The 22,634-nt window shown below is 46.7% G+C and overlaps 1 protein-coding gene and 1 non-coding gene across 2 annotated transcripts in view; one reads left to right on the top strand and one right to left on the bottom strand.

Annotated features, from left to right (window-relative positions):
* Positions 1-22,634, top strand: part of LOC146172729 (ras-related and estrogen-regulated growth inhibitor-like protein) — a 45,819-nt gene that overhangs the window by 14,343 nt on the left and 8,842 nt on the right. The window lies entirely within an intron of this gene.
* TRNAS-GGA (transfer RNA serine (anticodon GGA)) lies at positions 21,716-21,788 on the bottom strand. Its single transcript has one exon. It is a non-coding gene; the product is annotated as a tRNA-Ser (tRNA).

A 22,634-nucleotide genomic window follows, 5' to 3' on the forward strand; every position in this document is an offset into this window, starting at 1 on the left:
CGTCTTCATATCTCAGAAAGCCTAGTTTTAAAAATTAGTGGTTGTTTTTCCTGAAATGCATCGTTTGTGACGCATACACTGACGTTTAGATGTTCCGCTTGCAAGCAAAGTGATGACAGTCTTTGTTGCTCCTACTGTAGGCTAACGTTAGCTGCGCCTCGCCACTATTATTTAATCTCTAATGACAAATAGTTCCTTTAAAATCAGCCTTGTGCTTATCTTCTAACCGCCGCTGTGCAACTATTTCTCCGCCTAGAAACTAGTGCTATACACGCTCCTACACTTATGCGCTGCAACTAAGCTTAGTATTTCCTGAACTTGAAGATGTGCGAATTACAAGGTAAATTTTTTACCTGGACTTATTCTCGTTCGTGGTGCCTCTTTAGTTTCCGTACAAGAGTGTCATCAAGTTGGTGAGTTAGTATTGCTCTAAACATTCAGTTCATTATAAAAATTTTACTTTTCCAAGGGTCACTTAATTGCTGCCAGAGTTACCCGCTAATGTAACAAAAATATGGCAACTTTTTTCCTTAATGCTATTCTCACCTGCGCGAGTCAGTAGCAGAAAGTATGGGCCTTCAAGCACATCAACTCTTTCAAGGTGAAGTCAAAACTTTTGACAAGCAGTCTCAACTGCTCCCATGCGTTGCCCAACCATCTAATTACGCCGTCGCTACTGCGGATGGTGACATAGGAGATACCTGATTTCCCGTCGTAGGAGGTTAGACGCAGTAGGAAACGATAACTTGTCAAGTCCGCTACGACAGTGCCTTGACATCCTTTCTCTCGAGGTCTTAACTTGCTTCGATGGAATTGCGAATGTAGTAGAACTAACTCCAGCTGTCTGTCTTGCGCTCAGAAGGCAGCGGCGCGACTTTCACAATGGAAAGGCTAAATTTGTTTTTACTCTGAAGTTGCAGTTTCTCACTCTTGCATTTTCACTTTTTATAATTATGTATTTGTCCCCGACACATTAGCACTAGTACGTACTACTATCACATCTTTCGAATTGTGCGGCACGCTCTGCAAAACCTGAACGGGACTCAAGCATATCAGAGAGCCGATGTTGGCTGTACGGCTGAAATGCTTCACCGTTTCCATAGGTGAAGGAATATATTGTTACATGGCGATGTTACATTTAAACGATGTTTAATGGCTTCTAGCTTAGCTGGAGTGCTTCGTCCTGCGCCACTGCCAGCTTTGCTTTCTTTTAGTTCGCCATACGACCTGGTGCCACCGAGCGATCGTTCCTATCGGAAACTAGTAAAAGCCACTGTCGACAAGACGCAGTGATGAACCTGACAGGATGGTAGAACAGAGAACAGAAGGAGGTGACTGGCTGGCCGCCATGACGAAACAGATGAGTGGGGCCATGAGTCCCGTCCCACAATAATTCCAGAGCCACTGCCCTCCAGAAGCCAATAGCCTACAGGCTCATGGAAGCAACCGGCAGCAAGGGCGAGGGTGCTGTGTCCTCAAGTGTGAGATGTTAGTGGTGTGTCAGCTCAGGCGGCGGCAGTTTCAAATAAGTAGAGTCTCGAAGTTGACAGTTCTTTGATAATGGTTGGGGATGGGGTGGAGGGAAGCGGCGAGATCTGGTCTTTGTCTGGCAAGGTAGTGCCGCAAAGCGCGAACCACACGAGGCGACCAAGACCACGATGGAAAGGCTCCCAGGCTCAGAGACCAGGAGGAGTATACATACACCCCGCATCTCCAACAAATGCTATGAGACGACCAGCTCATGGTAGAGGCAAGATTATTACATGACGATGAGATGATTTCATGGCTGCTAGCCTGACGAGAGTGTGCCTTCCCTTTCACTGTCAGCTTCGTCGTACTTTAGGCCGTCGCAGACTGTTCCGTGGGCGTTTCGCGTCTAAGCAAGAAGTCACCAGCGTCGGGCGTCATTGATGTCGCCAGCTGTAACCCTCATTCTTGCATGCTATGGAGTGCTAAGAGTAGTGAATCGCAGGAGCCATAATCTCGCCTTTAATGGGGACTTCATCCAGAACTGGGGCTACGTTGTTACGGAAGGCCTTTAAAGCTTTCGTTTTAAACGAACTCCTGTTTTCTATGTCATGTAAAAAGAAAGTGGACGACCAGGAGATGGATTGTTAAAACAGAAGCTTGGGCACGCTGGTAATCCTTCGTCTCTGTCGTTTTCTCGCGCTGTTCTACACAAAATATGGAATATGTCATGTACCGCCGTTGGTACATTTCTTCATTTGACTTCTCCGTGCAGTCAGTCAGGCCTGAGGAGTACTGCATAGCAACGCTGACTGCGTGGTATAATGAGCGGGTTTCCCATGCACATTGCTGGCAATCCTTTCCTTTCGTTGCCCGAGGCGACAGCAGCGCAGCGCCGCGTCCATCATCCGTCAGAAGGCGAGGACGGTGACGGCCTCTGTCGCGAACGTGCATCTACGAGATGATGAACGGAGGACCTCGACGCTGGGTGAGAGGACAAGCAGTGAGCTTGTTCAAAGCGCGGCTCCTTCTGCAAGTTCAAATAAACGGTGACGAGGCATTGCGTAATAATATCTCGAACTTGTTCTGCGCACACTGGCAACGAACTTCGCACGGAACTTTGGTTTTCGGTCCGGAAACCGCACCCTGCCTGTGTCAGCCTCTGCGGGACACAAAATCCTTAAGCAAGACACGGGGCGTTGTTTCAAGGGGTGCGCCTTGCAGAGAGAGGGCCGTTAATGCCGCGTGAGATGTCAACTCTGAGATGCGCTTAAATGCTGTTACAGGTGACAGTGATGAAGTACGTGCGAAGAATTGAACTGCGTGAAAGATGCGCGAATTCATTAGCTGTGCCTGTGATTAGTGGTAGACAAAATCTAGATATTTTTGCCTCAACATGCTTGACACGTCAAGACTTGACTTTCTTTTCGCCGTGTGCCTTAAACGGCGTATGGTAGCTGGTCATTTTCACTCACATCAAGTCTACGCTCACGGCCACGTTTCGGGGGCGGGATTAAGTCCGTGAAGTAAAAATTGGATTGCGGACCTCTAATGGCTTCGCGCTTACATTACTAACTGTATCATGGAGTCAGCATTCTCATATTTACCGCCTTCAGAATGATATTATCCGTATGGAGCAACCACAACAAGGCGTTTTCAGCGTATCTTCTCTACGTGTATGCAAACAATACTGGACACTCTCTGAGCCAAGTCGGTAATGGGAAAATGTCACCCTTCTCCTTAATGCGGTGCGCTCGATGAGCATTTCAAATGCGCATATTACTGTGCTCGAATCATTAAGGAGTACGCGCCTGCTGCCACGAAATGTTTTTCTTTCACTTGTGTGAGTATCGGTTTCAACAGGACGTCGGTGGCTGTGACGTCAGAGTTCAGAATAGGTCGCTTGTGGCTAAGAGGACCCCAACATAATCGCTGATTCTTCTGCGATTGCGATTCGGCTCTTGAGGAAGGCTGGTTTTATTTAGCCTTGTTTAGCTTTGTGCAATAATACGACGAAGGAGCGATTATATCAGTTTTTTTCATCTATCACGTGACCTATACGGAACTTCGACGTCGCAGCTATCATCGGGTTGTTGAAAACTAAACGGAGAAAGGTGAGAGCAAAATGTGATTAGTACAAATTATTTAGCATAAATAGAACTAAAAAGTCAGTTTCTATACTCCTTAACGAAGCGAGCTTTGGGCGCATGCTCCCCTCCCCCCTCCACGCACACAAACCCGCACACAAACACACGGCTAGAAATGGCGTCCTCTTGCCGCCACTTGGCAAACGGAAACAGATACCAGCCAATAATGAAATTATCAGCCGGCCATCTCTTCGCGCTTCTTTTGGTACAACGTTAGGCTGGAGCACTCTTTCCGTTCGTTTCCCGAGACTGGACTGCCTGCGTGTCTCTTTTCTTTTTACCCTCTCAGCCAGTGTTCTTGCTGCTGGCTCACTCGTACGTGATTGGAGCTGTCCGAGAACGATAAATGCTAGCCGGGCCGTCCGGCATTCCCGACGATCTTTCGCGAAGCCGAGCAGAGAGAGGGGAACTCGGTGGGTACGCGGCGCCGGCCTCCCGTTGCCTCTATGCGCGCGCGCGCGCGTGTGTGTGTGTGTCTTTGTCAGAGCCCAGAACCCGGAATGGGCTGGACACCGAAGAGATACGAGCCGGCCGCACGAAGGGTGGTGCTACACACCATCTTACTAAATACGTGCAACTCTAGACTAGCTTGCGCTGGACAGAATCTCCATTTCCAGTCAAGAAATCACGTTAACACGTAGGTGTAAACCGATGCTTAGCATGTTTTCTCTTAGCCGCGTGGTGCAGTGAGATATGAGGAAAACATTGTGTTCAGTAAATTGAAACAAGCGAAAGGGAATAGGAGGTAGATAGTGCACGACGATGAAGGTATCAGTTGTTAAATAGCACATTTGATGCAAAAATTCGTCATTGCCCATGCTTTGTACTTCATATTTTACGCTATATCTGCGTTAACTCTCGAGTAGAGTTGGTCACAAGTATCCATACCACAGGGTCACTTTGTGAGAATTGCTTGAAATTTGCGTGACGTTTCCTAAGCTCACAATCGCTTGATAATGAAGGAAAATCTCGTCCTTACCTGTAGATTCTTAGAAACCTCGTAACCGTGCTGCTTAAACGCTTATTTGTTGGCATCCACAGTTGTAACCGGACATATCAGCGGTGAAAGGCGAGCTGAAATAGCAGGCCGTATTCGGAAGTAATCGTATCTAATGTCACGATGTGTTGGCTGGAACAGTATAGCCTTAAGCGGCCGTACAGGGCTTGCCATAATGTCCAGTCCACACGTGCTGTTAGAAGTGCAGCTTATAAAGAATGTGATAACGGCGCAGACGTAACCTTATACGCTGTGTTAAGCCGCGTGTGAACATGTGTCCAAGACATCTAGGCTTAAACTGTCCATAGCGAAAATTCCGGCAGCATCGCTTATTTTTATCTGTGGAACCGATTATCTGGTGGTGCCGATTATACAGTGATGCGAGAAATACTCGTCATGGTAGTCGGTGGAACCTATCCAGGGGAGAGCAGACACCTGCAACAATGCTGCTGCGCTGGACATACAGTCTAGTGCGTTTGGGAAAGAGTTCAGCAAACTCTGTTCATCAAAGAGAAGCTCTTTGTGTCGATGAACAAACCCTTCGACATTCACAGCGCTCGTTAGATGGATCATTCGCCACTTCCCACATGCGCTCAATTGAACGTATTGTACAGAACTTGATTCTTCGTCCTTCTTCACCATTGCGTTATCTGCCGGTAATCACATTTGCATGATCGTGTACAGACTGGCCCAACTCTATCACCCCTTCCCCGAATCGGCACGCAACCCTACTACCGGCAGGACTGGCACTGCTGCAATGGCAATGCACGCTTTCGAGAGACTGCCTGACTGCTTACACATCACTCAACAACAGTTTCCCAGACGGCCTTTAGCGCGCTGCACCGTTCTACGCTAGCGGAACGCAGTCAGCGTCCGGCACGCGTAATTATTGACAGCCGGCTGAGACCAGGAAGGCGTCGGTCTACGCGGAAGGGAGGCTCGCAGTGCGAGACGAGGCAACAGCAGCAGCGGCAGAAGAAGGAATCCTTGCCGGGCTGACCTTGGCCGGCATGCGCCGAGAAGTCCAGACGGCGCCACGTTGAATCACGCCGCCGACGCCCGACGTCCGCGGCGTTCGTTAGTGAGAGAGAGATAGAGGATAGGAAAAGGGGAGGAACTCATCTCATGCTTGCGTTATAAATCGGCGCTGCCCTTGGCCACTGGCGTGTTGTTTCTTTTTAGCATTTCTGGGATTCGAAAGTTGCTTGAACCGGCTGGGCTCGAGAGGAGCGGTAAACCACGTACCGGCGGCGATGACCTCCCCCATCGCGACTGACCGGGGTCGCCGATTTGATTGCCGGTCGGGGGCTTCCGTCAGCGTGTCAGAGGACTGTTCTGCTCGCTCAATGGCGTCATGCGAGCTACCTGTGGCGCAGACGTGTGGCGGAATTTAGCCGCCAACGATCACGTGTACGAAGACGCTTAAGGAGAACTCACGTGATGTTACTCGCTGTGACCCCAGCGGTATGTGTCAGAAAGATGTATGGAAGAAACAATGCGAAAACAGAGTGTGCTTGGAGAGCCTAACTTCGTAGGTTATGCCATCCATCGGTAATCTCATAGACAATGATGGGTGATTTGGCATTGGTATGCGAGGACGTAATTTCGGTTGGGCAACGATTTCTTGATAGACTGGATCCATGGGCACGTGATAGATGACCCGAATTCCATGGGCTACTTCAAGTATGTGCCATGCGAGCTACCTGAGAGGTACATGTGGCTAATCGTCCATGTAATCGGTGAAAATGAGCCCCTTCCGGCCTTAATTATTGTGTGATCCATCGTATAGAGTGAGCAGGGAGATGAAATGTTTGGCAATCACATGACAAATAAGTGAAAAAGGTTGAGGGAAGCCTTAGTTCTTCAACCAATGTTCTGTTTTGCAAAATGATATGTACTGGTCTCGCAAAAAGCCGCACCCTCTGATCATTCTTTTCTGGTGAACCCCGCGGTTATTAACCATTTTGTGAATGGTCTCAGCGAATAGGCTAAGATATCGGCAGTTTACCAGTGGGTCGGCTGAGCTGTCTGCTAAAATTGCTCGTTAATATTCCTGCAGAGCTCCGGCACAAAAATATAGGTCGCCGTTATTGTGTTCGTTCTGCTTGCCTTTGGTATTGGACCCATCGTAACTCACACTTGATACTAAAGCCTCTAACATCCTTGAGTAGACGATAGTATTTAGACACGCTCTTGAAACACCAGGTAGTACGTTGAAAGCTGCCATGGCAGGTGGCGTCGTACGCTTGCATTAACAAGCGGCGAAGTTTCTAGGTCGAGAATTGCTCTTCTTTGGACGACAAGTACAAGACGAACGAATCGAGAGCACGCAGGCGTGGATATCTGGTAGTTCATCGTGGAGCTGCTCTGTGGAGAAACTGGGACCATCTGTGGAAGAGGGTTGCCGCACCTTCTTTGTGGCATGAACGAAATGAAAAGACCAAATTTTTTTCTTCACTTTTCAACTTTCTTCCCGGTACGTGGCGCAACTTGTTGCGCAACCAAACACAATGCCATCGCATCCGCCGCACAATCCAGCAGTCCAATCCTTCGTTACATCTGCGCATCTAGTCTTTCTTCCTCACTACGTGATCCGCACTCCTGGAAGAAAACACAACGCAAGTTATGAACCAGCGCAAGAAAACAAACGCGATTGAAGCGGAGAGATCTCGAAGAATCGCTTTGCCGCTCGGCATCGGCAAGACGAGAGTCGCCGGCGTCGGTGGCCCCAAAGCTGTCGCTACATTCCAGCACATAGCGAGTGATAGCGACATGTGGAGGCTGCGGCGAGGGCAGCAACTGTTGCCTTGATTTCGGCTGCCCCAGCAGACCTTACCGGCTCTCGGTGCAGGCCTCTCTGTCGGATTATCTTGCCTTCTAGACTAACAGCGGCTGCAGGAACCTGGAGAGTCCACTTGTTTCCCTTTGCCACGGTACGAACGCCGCCTGGCACCGCTTCCCATAAGACACCGTGTTCCCAACAGCCCAACAAACCTACGTGGTCGTCTCGACACTACCGCTTAATCCCCCTGGCCGCTGACCGGCACACATGGCTTCTTCAAGAAGGCAGGACTGGAGGGACGAGTCGCGACTCGTGACGTGAAAGATGCGAGACGCTGTTCCACAGTTCCTTGGCTGTCCTGGAATGTGTCCTCGTTACGTGCACTTTTCAAGTTGGTGAAGAAGAAAACCGGGGCGTACACTGGAAACGAAAGTGTGACACCGAATGCCCGAGCGTCGATGCTGTGTAAGTTGGGCTTAGGGGATTTGTTGCGTCTTCGCTTGCGGTTATCGCTGTTGCGCGCCTTCCAAGCAAAAATAACCCCAGCGATCGCATCTTTAATGTGGGACTTCGGTTTACACGGTCGTGGTGGAATTTCTGCCAAGACAGCTTGCTTTTGTTTTCATGCACGTGAGAGTTGACCTCACTTGGGCCGTTTAAAGATCGGGGCCATCGTGGCATCAATGCCATTTGTAAAGATATCCTCTTAATCTGTGTCAACGAAGGTGAGAAACATCGCATCAGCCCCTATCAGATATATCAATGAAAAGCGAAGTTAAGTAGGTATCGTGTTTCGGAGTGACGTTGAAGTGGTTGGCTCGCGTCTGTGTGGCCTTTCGATGCTTGTACATGGTACGAACATTGAAAAGCCACACAGACGCGAACCAACCACTAATAACCTTGCAGAAAGAAAAAAAAAAAAACGAAAAAAAAAAACGGAACAGGCTAGTTCTACGTGCCTTTGAAGTTTATAAATAATGACATTGCATTTGAGTGCCTGCGCACCTTATCAAGCGCCGCCGTTGTGCAGGAGTTTTTCAAGGGGCCATTTCATATCTTCCTATAAATGAGGCAGTCTGTGCAAACTAATGTTGATCAAACCAGCTCGAACTGCTCAAGCTTTGAACAGAACATGCTGTTCTGACACTGCCAGTTTCGTCTAACACCTTGTGTCCTCGCAGGCTACCTTTCCCAATAGGATATATTTCTTTGGATAGGTATGAATTGCACTTTTTAGAAAGCGAATTGAATAGGAATACGCCATGCTTTCTACCGAAGAGAATAGTGAAGAAGCCGAATAGAATTCCTTTATGTCGTTTTTTTTTTTGTGTGTGTGTGTGTGCGTTCGCTGCTCGCTCAAACGTTATTACGAAACGAATATTCACATCAAACTGCGAACAGCTAGCGCAACGCCATTATTCATAAGGTTCAACTGACGCTTAGGTGTGAGGCCAACTTTAATAAAATGTTTTTGTGAGCAAAAATTGTTTTCCTAGTGCTCTCTGTAATTGGTGAAAAAATTGCGCCAAGCCGTGCAGGTCACAAGAAAGAAAACGAGACGCAGGTGAGACACAGAGTCTCGTTTTCTTTGTTGTGGGTCTGTATGGTTCGGCGCAATTTTTTCCACCATTCAGGTGTGCACCAACTAGCTAAAGAAGAAGTGGTAATACTCTCTGTAAATGCAGGCGACTTTTCCGAAATATAAAATGAAAAGTGAAAAATATTTCACTTATTTCTCGTTTTGTTTCCTTTACTCTACCCCTCAAATCATTTTTTTTATGCAAGTATATTAAAAAAAAAATCTTTACTACCCAATTCTTGGCCGATCCCCCTCTGTGGGTATGTGCCATAAGTTATTTGGACAACAACAACAACAACAACGACTTTTCCGAGGAGAAGGAAAACCCTTTACGACTCGGAATATATCCTAAACACAGTTTTCTTTCCTCAGTTCCATATCGTGATGCCCACACCCCGGAGGACTCGTCGTGGCCTTTGGAAACGAATAGTGATGTAGCACTGCATCCAGGATACGTGGCGAAAATTTGGTGGCGACGACTCTAGCTGACTTGTTAAATGGGGCTTTGTGGTACCTGCATTTCGATTTTTTAAATTCTAGCTCATAAAACGTAGATTTTCGATCAGAGCTGTTTCTTGATGCCCTGATCCGTGGCTGAAAAATCTACTTTGTTTCTCCTCAATACCACTTTAAAGCTGCACTTGTAGAAACACGCCTCACTGTCCTTCAGTAGGGGGCTCGCCTTTTAACTTCAGGGCCATCATGTCATGCGCATTGGACAACTACCTACGGATGCTGGCGATACAATAGAGAAACTAGAGCCAAAACTCAGGTCAGGAAGGACGAAATTTGTGACTGTCTCTGAGAAATGACGGACAGTAATATAAGTAGGCAATAAAAACGTGACAAAGAGGAGAAGTGGACAACAATGGCAGTCGTTGTCCACTTGTCATCTTCGTCACATTTTTGTTGCACACTTATATTACTGTCCGTCATGGTTCACCAACTGGTTCACCCATGAAAGCAGGGTATTCCGGTACCCGGCTGAACTAATTCGGTATTTCCAATCTTGAAGACAATGCAGGTGCACCAGCTATAGAAGCATTGCCACGCGAATAAACGCATCCGCGTCAAGAAAGCCTGCATCTTGTGCAGAAGGAACGCGGAATAATGTTGTCCTACGTCGGAGTGGACACTGTTATTTTTGCAATAGTACGAAAAACAGAAATACCACAACATGCCTTAGTCAAGCTTTGCGCGAATTGCTTGACTTCTGTTCGAAAACATTAAAGGCATTTTGGGTCGTTTTTAATAATCTTGAATTAGGCTATCTTTCTATATTGTATGCGTGTTTTGTTTAGCTAATCAACTGCAGGATTTTGAGCACCCGTACATCTGTGCCTACCAATTCCATGGGCCTTCGACCTTTAGGTAACTGAATGTTGTTTTGTGTATCTCATGTCCGTTCACCTCACGGCTCCAGATCAGCAAGATGAAAAATAGCTTTAAGGCGCAAGCAGCACCAACTCTGCAGCGTTTGGCACTGGGAAGCTCCACACGTCAAGCAACTCCGCCGAACACTCTAACCAAGGGGGCGCAACATAGCATCGTCGCCAGATGCTGATTTGTAAGCACGCCCAGTAAACAAGGAGTCGTCGTATATCATGACAGCGATCTTCGTGTACCCATAAGGCTAACTCGGGAACGCTCCCGATGTCCAGAGTTGGAGTTCTTTATTAGGAACGTCGCAAAACAAACGACGGGTATGAATCAACCAACGGGAGAACGCAAAAGTCGACTGTGGTCCTAATTTCTTGCATTGCCAAAACACCGTCCATCTTGCTCCGGGAAGTGGCCGAAAGCAGTGCAGGAAAAACACTGGCCATGGACCTCCGGTGCAAACAAGGCGCATTCCTTCACGGCCGCGCGAGACCAATATGCGGGTCCAGGGGTCAGCAGTCCAGCTGAAGGTACAGGGGAGCGGTCGAGGGCCTCTGAGGCGGCGACACAAAGAATGGCGTATGCGGTCTGCCGAGTCACTGAGGGGGACGCACGGCGGGCGGCTTCAAGAAAGGGGGTTTCCACGTGTAACGCATACCTGATGTGCTCGGCGCGCCCCGTCCACCGACTATGTGAGGCGGCCGTCTTCCTAAAAGCATGATTTCAGGTGCATACATAAAGCGAGCTGGGCAAGCGGTCGGGTTCGGAGGCAGGAGAGTAATCGAGGTACCCGCTCCTTTACCCCAGAAATCGAATTCAGCTCCATCTCGCGTAAGGTTTTCTTTTTGTGCACCAAGAGGAAGAGAAGAGTCTGACAAGGAGACGAAGGCAGAACAGGACCAGGCTGCTTTGTATACGATTACAGAGAGCGATATCGGCATCGCCGCCGTCGCATCAGACTCTGGGGTTCGCGGAGGCCACATTGAAAAACCATTAATGCAATCGGATACGCAGATAGTAGAGTGCGCCTCTGCTGGGTCCAGTGCCGCTGCCCGCGCAGCGTTCACAGAGCAAGAAAGAAGACGGTGCCCGCCGACAGCGACACTGTAGGCAAGAAAAGTAAACCATAGCCAGCCCCTTAGCTACCAAAGACCAAGGTCTGTTGGCCACACGATTCTCAGAGAGCGTCGAGACGAAGAGCAAGAGATGTGGAACGATGGCGCTTCATCCAACACCTTGTGCGATGGTGGCGCCTAAGAGGAGCTAGGTGTGTATAGAAGTCTCGAGAACTATCGGACCACCTTCGTCCTCTGGCGGCTGCTTTCTGTTTCTTTTTTCTTGCCACGCATAGAGTCGCTCAGAGTGCGACGAAAACGTTATCGGACGGGTTGGTGCAGTGCGCGACAGGGAGAGGTGTCAAGACGCACGCTCAGGCGTGTGAAGAAGGCAGGGTCGAGCAGGCAGAAAAGTAGAAAACGGGTTGGGTGAGCGCTGCTGTTAGACTTAACACTGCCACCGAGGCTTCTGTCGCGTGTAACACTATCGAGACACTAATGGTCCGGAAATAGACGGAGGGGTGCACGCCGTCTGATTGCGGCCAGGACCAAATCCTGGTAGCGTTGTTCTTGCCACTACTGCTGCTGCCGCCTCGGCGGCCAGATAAACACTCCCGGGCGTCCCTCGTGAAGAAAGTGAGTAGGCCGCGGAGGGCGCAGCGATCGAACGTGATTATGGTGCGGCGACCTTCTCAAGGCAAGTGGCCCTGCAACCGGCCCAGAAAAGAGAGGGCAGCTGCTGAAGCTGCTACCTCGCGTGGACCTCGGTTATTGGGGCGCCTTCGGGCGATGCTGGAATCAAGGGGGATATCATGGCCGCTGCCCAAAGGGATTCACGGTCGCTTGCCTGAAGGACGGGTCGAACCGTTTTGTTCTCGACGCAGTGCTATATGCGGTCGGCGAGTTCTGGTCACGAAGAATCGCTTGGATGCGCATGATTGAAGGGACGCCAGTTTTAATACACCAAATGCTTGTCACCACTATTATAGGGGAGAGCATTTTAACAGACTGCTAACAGTTCCATTTAGTGTTTTTTGCAATAGTTCTCGTTTTTTTAATCTTTTCCCATTGAAAGCCTTACGCTCCTAAAAAGGTACTTAGAAGCAGTTTTAGCTCTTTCAATGCGTAAATATATCTCAGTTATGTCAAATGTGTCTACATATCGAGGACAGTACTATTTTGGCAAACAACAATTCCAAGCTTTCAGTTTTGATGCAGCTGCTTTCGTCACACGCTCGCCTTTGCGGTCAATACCCATCGTAAGTCGCTGGAAGTCTGTTTAAATCAACGGTACCGTCCCACTTCAGCTGGCTGTAGATAAACATGTCTGTTTTTTTCTTCCCATTAGAGAAGATAGAAATCGCTGCATTTTGCTGTTACCCGCTTACTCCGCAAAGAAAAAAAAAAAAGCCGCATGCCATGCAAAACATGAAACTGGCATCCAGCTTGTGAATTATAGTACCCGGGTTTAACCTCTTCCGCTAAGGTTGGCTTCGAATACGGGCACTGCGCTTACAGCCGGATGCCGTAACCAGTGAGGCACAGCAGTGGTTAAGATGAAGTTTGTGTGAGAAGCATCAGAGATCACGATATTCGCTGCCATATCCCGCTAAAAATGATTAAAATATCCACAGTATACGAACACTTCGTTCTTTGTCTAGAAAAATGGCTGCCATTTTTGTTAGCTGATACGGCTCAACTCATCAAGAACAGTTATAGGAGAAAATATCTCGTAACTCGCCAGCCTAAAGCGTGGATTAAATATACTCCTGTCCGGATTGACCGGCTTATTGGCTGCCAACGCTCATTGTTTTGCAGTCCATAGCAAGCTCGGTGATTCACGTGTAGTTATATGTGACCACATACAGTTTGAGTGTAGTAATACCCCCCCCCCCCCCCCCCCATATGAGGACAGAATTGCTATTTTTCGCAGAAAGGCACGAATGTTTTCTATTAGAATGTAATGCCACATGAAGACAGAATTGCTATATTTTGTCGCAGAATAGTACTAAGGATCTCTGTTCTGTCACAAAAAGTTCGAAATTCATGGCCGCAGAGCAATGGCTCGAGAACACTGGCTCCAAAACATACCCGCTAATTAACTGGCGCCAATTTATCGATGTACTCAATTAGAGGATACATCGTGCTCTAATTACCGGGCAAAAAGTTGTCCATACTCTTTATGCCAGTGTACACATTCTGCTGACCTTGGCTTTCTGGTGTTTTATTTTTCTTCCAAACCGAGGAGCGACAGGCCCAGAGATGCAAAAAGATATATGTGGGTAGCCGCTCGCGCGAACTGGCGCCTTGCAGTCGCTTCATCACACGCTTCCCTTGCACACGGCCGCGCAATTTTCCAGTCGCTCGTGGACTCAAGGACTAGTACATTTCACTCGGGCCCTCTGGCTATTATTGCGGAAAGAGGTGCTCAGATAGGCGGACATAAAGAAAACCGTTCGAAAGGTGGGGAGTGTCTCCACAAGTGTCGCGGCACCTTGCATTCCTTCGACACTGTGGCGCCCTGTCCGGAATCATTAGGATCTTGCTTGTTTTTGTCTTCTTCGTGGGCCTGAAAGGAAGCGCACTCTTACAAACTGGCATGAGCTTCCTACACGGTTATTACCCGACCGACCTTGATGGTGACCTTGCACATTACCTGAGTTTACTGCAGTTTTAGGCGTACTTAATGAGAAATTATCCAGTCTGCGTCGCGACCTTGGATCTCATAGGCAGCAGCAAAGTAGGTGGCTTGGCGTCGGGTAATTTCTTGCGGCAAAGTCTACGCCTCTCACTAAGGAATAAGTTTGGCGGTCGCCAATCAGTTCATTGGATCATCAAGACACTGACGTCCCTTCATCTGAGTGTAATGATAATGTCGCATTTAGTGGAGTTTCATTAAAGCTAATATATTATTTGGTACAGCTTGCTGTCTGAGATGCGGACTTGCAATAACCAATATAACCTCGAAGTGCAGTTAGATTCGTCTGACAGGAGAAGGAACAGGTAATGTGGATAGTGGGAACAGTTCAGTGAACACAGCCGACCACGCACTGGAATCTGAGCCAAAATTATGTAATGAACTTGCGGTCGAAACCATCAGCAAGCTTCCATGAGATGAGAAAGTTGAGATCAGCATGGATCCTGCAGAATCAATACGAGTCATACTTGACAGTGTCTGTGTAATGAATGGCACGATGTCCCAGGGTACAAATTTTACGATCTGCTTTATTATAAAGAGCCTGGAAAGCTCGCTCTGCCACGTGATTTAACATTAACAGCGAGACATGCGTCTCAACTTTGCGAGCCAGTAAACGGCCTATATAAGTTGGAAACGAGTCAGGTAACTTTGGTGGGTTATCTCCCAGGCAGCCAATTATTGCTAACAACCGTATCCTACAACGTTATCTCTATTTGCAACTAAATGCTGCAGAATAAGCAAAGGCTCATGAAGTCTTTGACGCAGTAAACCGCTCGTAACAGGATAAGGTTTATTACTTTCGCCATGCCGATTTTCCTGAGAGTACCGTGCCCCACCTCTTGTTGCATGATCTTTGGGTTTGTCTGGAGCTATAGCGAACTGAAAGTTAAACCTTAAACGAATGCAAAGGTATCAGTGTAAACAGGTCTAATCTGTGACAGCCCCTTGGGAAGATAGGCCAATAAATCGAGAGTTAGTGCAGAAAAATCGTAAACTTTACAAAATGATCAGAATAAAAAGAGCTTCGGGTTGGTTGGTTGGTTTGTGGGGTTTAACGCCCCAAAGCGACTCAGGCTATGAGAGATGCCGTAGTGGAGGACTCCGGAAAGTTCGACCACCTGGGGTTCTTTAACGTGCACTGACATCGCACAGCACACGGGCGCCTTGCTTTTCGCCTCCATCGAAAAGCGGCCGTCGGGGCCGGGATTTGACCTTGCCGTAACCACTGCGCCACACCGGCGGGGCCTTTTGTGTAAGTGTGTCTTTACGTTGTTTAATAATGATGCAAAGTAAACTTGCCTGATAGCTCGTGAAGAAAGCAAATGTTTGAAGAAAGTCCTTTCAAACATAACTAGAAAACAAGGCGGGTAGTCTTGAATTCTGTAAAAATTATAAGAAATCTAGTTCAGTCCCATTTAAATAAACTGCCGAGTGAGGGTCTAAACTGCACTTTTGGGGCTCGCAAGCGATATATTGCTTGTGCAAGGTAACCATAACGAATAATGCAGATCACATTTTGGAACCTTTTAATGCTGAGCTCTTAAGAAAGGAAGGCCTAACGACTCCGTTTTCTAGCAGAAAAAGAACAGCTCTCGAGAGCTAGCCGTTCTATACCATCGTTCTAAGCGGGTAGGACCCTGCGTGTAAACCGTAGCCTTGGCGCTCTCTTTTGCTTGTTATTATGCAGTTCTAAATAATGATGCGTAATAACTGTTGCTTGCACATAGCACTACGGGTTTTGGCTTCTGAAGCATTTTGCTTCGATAAATTTTCTGAACCATTTCTTTTGTGTTTTCATTTGCACCAGGCATGCTGAGACCATGAATAGCGATGATTTGCTTATCTCAGGAACCCCGGTGCAAACGGAAATCAACGTTGACTGAACTTCAGATGCGGACGAGCCTTGAACTGGATTTATTACAGCGGCATGTTAAATTGCGTTGAATAATTTCATCCTCCCTCCTCACAATACGTAGAGGTTGACTTCGCGCTTAACCGAACCAAATGATGCAAAGAAACAGCACTAGCGTTTGACTAAGTAAAGTAATCGCATTTAAGCTACGTTACCGCAATCACGTGGTGTTAGCCACCCTTGCTTGAAAACTAACTAACGTGTCGTGGCTTGGAGATGAGCTACGTCTAATGGGCGCCGCGTAGAAGCTGTAACGGCAGCAAATGCGGAAGCTGGCCAATAAATGAGACGTCTCTTCGCTGGACACCTTTATTTCAGGACTTAAATATGCTCTCGGCCATTCCAGTGCACTAATTACTTCTTATAGGCAATCATACGCTTGCGTCGATGGTGAGAAATGTTCAGCAATTATGCCTTCATTCCTTTCTTTGGTCGAGTCCCTATCGACGCTGGCGAACAGATCACTGTTCATTGATTGCCGCATTTGGCAAAGCGGTTGGTAGCTGGACCGAGCCCAGTCTCATTAGATTACAATGAAGGAACACGTTGTCGAGGCAACGAGCACATAGGTTAAGTACTAGTTTGATTGCGAACCATTCGGGCTCGAATTCATGAGGCTGCTGATATGGATTCGCTCTTTCCAACCGACGCTTCAGAAAGATCTTTAAAGCAACGGAGCCTGATCTTATAATAAACACTTTACTTCTTCACACGCATCGATGACCAGAACAGCGGACCTAACAGTGCCCAGCTTTACGTTGCATGCATAGGAATAACATTAGTTGACAGCGTCGACAAGAAAACAAATAATGGCCTTATGCAAGAAATGACTATAGGGCGAAGATTGCTGCGAATCAGAAACAAGTAATTAAGGAAAAACTTCTGCGTACTCGTGCCTTCCGTTCTAGCGAATAATTGATAAAGAAAACGAGCATCTTTGTGTTTTCCTCCGGGCGCGACATTTAAAGCTCACGCGTATCAAATGAACAGACATACACCGTTGTCCCCATACCCACTTCCTAATCCAAGGTGCACCGTATGGGTGAAGCCCAGAAACCGCCAATAAATGCTGAACATTCACCTAATATAATGACACATGAGTCATGATTACCGAATGGAGTTCTTTAGAGATGTCGCTCTGTTAGTCGGCAGTTCGGTCAAGACAAGATACAGCTTGCTCAGAGGAAAGTCTCTAAAAATAAAAAGACATATAAAATCAACAACGCGCAGAGAAATTACTTGCCAAGCTCGCTTTGGCTCGTCGAGGACGTCATTTCTGCTCTCTGGCAGCCAAGAGGGTTCGCCCGGTAGGGGGCATAGCAGGACACCCACAGCAACAAGAGAAGCACAAAGCAAAATAACTTTGCGATGCCTCAACATGACGTCCGTAAGTCAGGGAATAACGTGCTCAGGGGTCTTTGGCTCGGCTGGACGCAGTGGAGACAGGTACGCGAGGAATGACAGCAAGCATGCAACGCAGGCATACAAACAACGTACCCTGACCTGCAGGCCGACCGGCTGGAGCTCACGGAGCCGGTCGCTTCTTCAACGCCGTTTGTCAAATAAGACTGCGTAGGAAGACATTGTCTGTATTTCGCAGGCAGCACAAACCATGAACCCAATATTGGTTCTGTGTTGGCAATGTCCGGCCCTACAAGGACCACTGCACTGCCAATACATACCAATATTGGGTCGATGGTTTGTGTTCTGTGGGCAGGCGCTACAGCGGCATGTGGCGCCCTATTCTGGCTGAATATTTGCCTTGGTATGGTAGCGACCCTACAGCTTGGCCATGGAAAAGAGGGCAGCAAGGTGCTCTTATAGTGCGCCTTGCAAATCACTGCAAATTATATTGCCTCTTCTGGGCCGATATATTGTTAGAGAGAGGAACCTAAGAAGTTAATTCCTTTCTTGCCTGACATTCAACACACACACACACACACACACACACACACACACACACACACACACACACACACACACACACACACACACACACACACACACACACACACACACACACACACACACACACACACACACACACACACACACACACACACACACACACACACACACACACACACACACACACACACACACACACACACACACACACACACACACACACACACACACACACACACACACACACACACACACACACACACACACACACACACACACACACACACACACACACACACACACACACACACACACACACACACACACACACACACACACACACACACACACACACACACACACACACACACACACACACACACACACACACACACACACACACACACACACACACACACACACACACACACACACACACACACACACACACACACACACACACACACACACACACACACACACACACACACACACACACACACACACACACACACACACACACACACACACACACACACACACACACACACACACACACACACACACACACACACACACACACACACACACACACACACACACACACACACACACACACACACACACACACACACACACACACACACACACACACACACACACACACACACACACACACACACACACACACACACACACACACACACACACACACACACACACACACACACACACACACACACACACACACACACACACACACACACACACACACACACACACACACACACACACACACACACACACTTTTTGCCATTTGTATAACAGTAAAAGTATAATGATATGGGAGCAGATGTATGAACGTGTACGGGAACAGGGGTAGCAATGCCAACTGATGTGCGATGCTCACGACTCTTCGACGAGCCCGAAACAAAAGAACAAAAACATTTGATTAGTTTTTGCCGCGCACTTATATGGCTAATCATTACCCTAGCCGTCACGGTTCGGTGTGACGGCCGACCAGTTAGTCGGCGCGTAAAGATGACTATACTGTCACATGGCATTTAAGAGAACAAGAACATGTAAACTTACATAAGAGAAATAGTATGCATAGGAAAGCTGTCCCAGCCACGAACACTAAGGAAAGCAGACGAGAATTTGTCTCGATGTTTACAAATTTCGAAAGTAGAAGACACCATGATGTGTCGCTGGTGGCATATGAGCCAATCGCATCCGAAGTAGGTAGTCGACCTGGCAAGAAATGGTTTGATCACAAAGTTTCCGTCACCCTGTTCGTCTACTGCTTTCGTCTATTCACTTACATACCTCAATGCTTCTCTTGTGCATTGAACAACATGACTGCACCGCTTTATGAGAAGCACAGGCCTAATCGAAAGACTATGCGTTTGCCATGAGAAGACTGCGACGTGATGTGATGTGGCGTGTCTGTTATGTTACTGTACTAACTTCAACTATCCCTATCTCTCAACTTTTATATCCACTCATCCCCTTCCCCCAGTGCAGGGTAGCAAACCGGTTGCTTTTACTGGTTAACCTCCCTGCCATTTCTCCTCATCTTCCTCCTCCTCCTTCACGAAGAAAGAAGTCCGCGAAAAAAGTTCCGCGCACTTAATTTTTTTTTTTTTCTGCATTTAGGCAGCACGTTTCGGAACTGACTTAAGTAAACTGCCGTTTTTTGTTTGTTTTTTTCCCCTTTCACTGTCGCTTTGCGCGGCCGGAATTACCTACTGGCAACATGGTTGGCCTCGCATTAAAATGTTTTTCACACCTTTTCTGCTTCTGAAGAAACTGTTTAATACAAAGCGTCTTTTTTTTTATATTCGTGCTTTAGTATATTTACGCGTTGGCAAGCGATGAAACACGGCGACAGGATAGAAAAAATCCGAGAGCACTGTGGAATCTACGCTGCAGGAATGCGGAAGCGTAATCGTTGGTGCACACAGCGCATCACGTTCGCTCTTACTATCATCAACTAAATGCGCCGTCATTATTGTTCCTAATGTCATAATCGTCATTATAACTGATTGCAGCGTCACTGTAATCGCTACTATATGATCCTCACGGTAGACAAGGAGAATTATGATGCTCGTTAAACCGCTCGGCTGGGGATCCAAGGGATGAAAGCTCGAATCCCGGTGGAAACGGGATTTATTTATTTTTAATAGCTTCCTCAAGGTAGACTAGGCGGTGACGTCACCAGATGAGGACCTCAGAATCTCAGGGTATCCCGCCGAATCTCGCGAATAAGAGTGACACTTCTAGCCGCGAGTATGAGCCATTAAAGAATTTCGCCTTAAAAAGGATGATATATGATGACACTATGAAGAAATATGCTTTGATGACCAGTGGGCCTGGCGCGAGTGCTCCGCCCCGCGCCACTGACCGCTTCGCCGCCTTCATATTCGTAGCAATAATATGAGCAGAGCGCAGAAAGGCCTTTGCCATTTCGTTTCGGTTAATCGTACAGTTTAGCTACTGAATTAGTACAGGGAATGGCTTTTTGGCTACTTGCATGCACGTGTTGCGGTCTCAACTGCTACAGTAGAGGTATGTGATCAAAACAAATCCTTGCCGGCTTGTGTTACTTCAGCTTACATCATATCGTGAGTAAAACGGGGAGGCAATATGAACATAGCGTTCCCAACGAGCAATTAGCTTACGCTCGCTTTGTTTCTCTTTTTTTTTTTTTTTGTCTCAGATGCGCCACTCCTCACGTGCATCGTGAATTTGAATGACCTCCATTCTTGCCGCTCTTTTATACCGGCTTCACTAGATGATGTTTCCGGACATGATCCAGGAAGTAATCGACTTCCGTGGTGCAGCTACATGGTCCCTTCGCTCTAGTGACAGGTTTAACGCAAAGAAATACATTAAAGCAATGACTTGATTATGCTTCGCTTCGTAATCTATATCCCCGGGGTCCACGCCGCGCAAGGTACTATTTCGTAATTACGTGGCAACGTGATCTATCAACATCGCTAATCCGTCGGCAACGTGCTAAGCTATTTCGAACTGTACAGACAAGCAGCAGTGAAAATAGAACAAGTAAAGAAATAAATACACAAAACAAAACCACTGACGCCGGCCCAAGCATGATGCAGCCTAATTGGTCATTCATCTTGACAAGAAACGTGCTGTTTTTTTTTTTATACTTTATGCTAACAACCCGGCTAGTACAGTAGTACAGTGCATGCTGTACGTTGAGACGTCGTACCTGACCGCAGAGCAACGTGGTGTGAACATTAGAGATAAGAGGTGATAATATATATATATATATATATATATATATATATATATATATATATATATATATATATATATATATATATATATATATATATATATCTACGTACTTGGTTGTTAGGTGTACGATTGAGTCAAAAACAGCTGCAGACTGCTTCTAGTTGTGAGTTGCATTTTTGTCCCGACATTTCGGCAGAAGCCCTGCGCCTTTCGGAAGACTATCTCTCTCTCTCTCTCTCTCTCTCTCTCTATATATATATATATATATATATATATATATATATATATATATATATATATATATATATATATATATAAGCTGATAAATAAAAGGGAAATTAGGGTGCTCGTTATAATACATGAAGGAAAGAACCCAACAGTCGGCGAGGACAAGGAAAGCCTTGGGAATTGTACTTTGTCTTTTTTTTTAATTTTTTATTATGTTTACTTCGATAATCACACAAATTATTAATGTAATCGGTTTAGGGAAAAGATAATTAAGCGCAATGTAGAAGGAAAAACAACGTGCCGATGGTGGGAACCGAACCCACGACCTCCGAATATCCCGTCCGGTGCTCTTCCAACTGAGCTACATCGGCGGCTGGCCCCCCTGCTACTTTCTTGGGTATTAATGTTGTCTGTATACGAACCTTGAGAGTGTTCACCAGCGCCACCCTCAACCATAGCGGTGGACGTATATATATATATATATATATATATATATATATATATATATATATATATATATATATATATATATATATATATATATATATATATATATATATATATATATATATATATATATATATATATATATATATATATATATATATATATATATATATATATATATGCCTGTGTGTATGTACCGCAAGTGGCCAGCAACATTCGTGGAGGTATGCACTCTTCAGAATCAATGCGAAGAAAGATATAGAAAGGGAGTGAGCCACGACGTTCGTTCATTTCCTGTTAGTGTATCAGAAACACTGTGAAACAGCTTGCGATTCTTGTGTCTGCTGTATGCTCCGCCTAAATAATTCAGCCGATCCAAACAATTTCGCCTGAGAGACGCTAGTGGTTGAAACCCGAAGAGAACTGAACTCTCAGCTAATTTGCTTTTTCTGTTACGCTTGAGTGTAGCATAATCAATGTATAATGTGGAACATAGAGTAGAAAAAAAAAGAAAGATTTGCGGCATCTCAATGCACGATTTCCTGTCGTCACCTGCTTCGCACCAAAACACATCGCATAGTACGGTAGCCTTTTAGCTAGAGTTAGTTTTCAGCACTGGAGTCATACGCAAGAGAATTTCATTAACATTTTCCGCAGTTCCTACTGATTCCAACAGGCATTAGGCGCCTAATTTCAGGAAGCTTAAAAGTAACCTAATTAGGCCTTCTAAAGTTTAATAATTAAAGCACCAAATAAGTGGATTTTTTCGG

The sequence above is a fragment of the Amblyomma maculatum genome, chromosome 11 (assembly GCF_055883805.1).
Source record: "Amblyomma maculatum isolate TAMU_Amacu chromosome 11, ASM5588380v1, whole genome shotgun sequence".
NCBI classification, from domain to species: Eukaryota; Metazoa; Arthropoda; class Arachnida; order Ixodida; family Ixodidae; genus Amblyomma; species Amblyomma maculatum.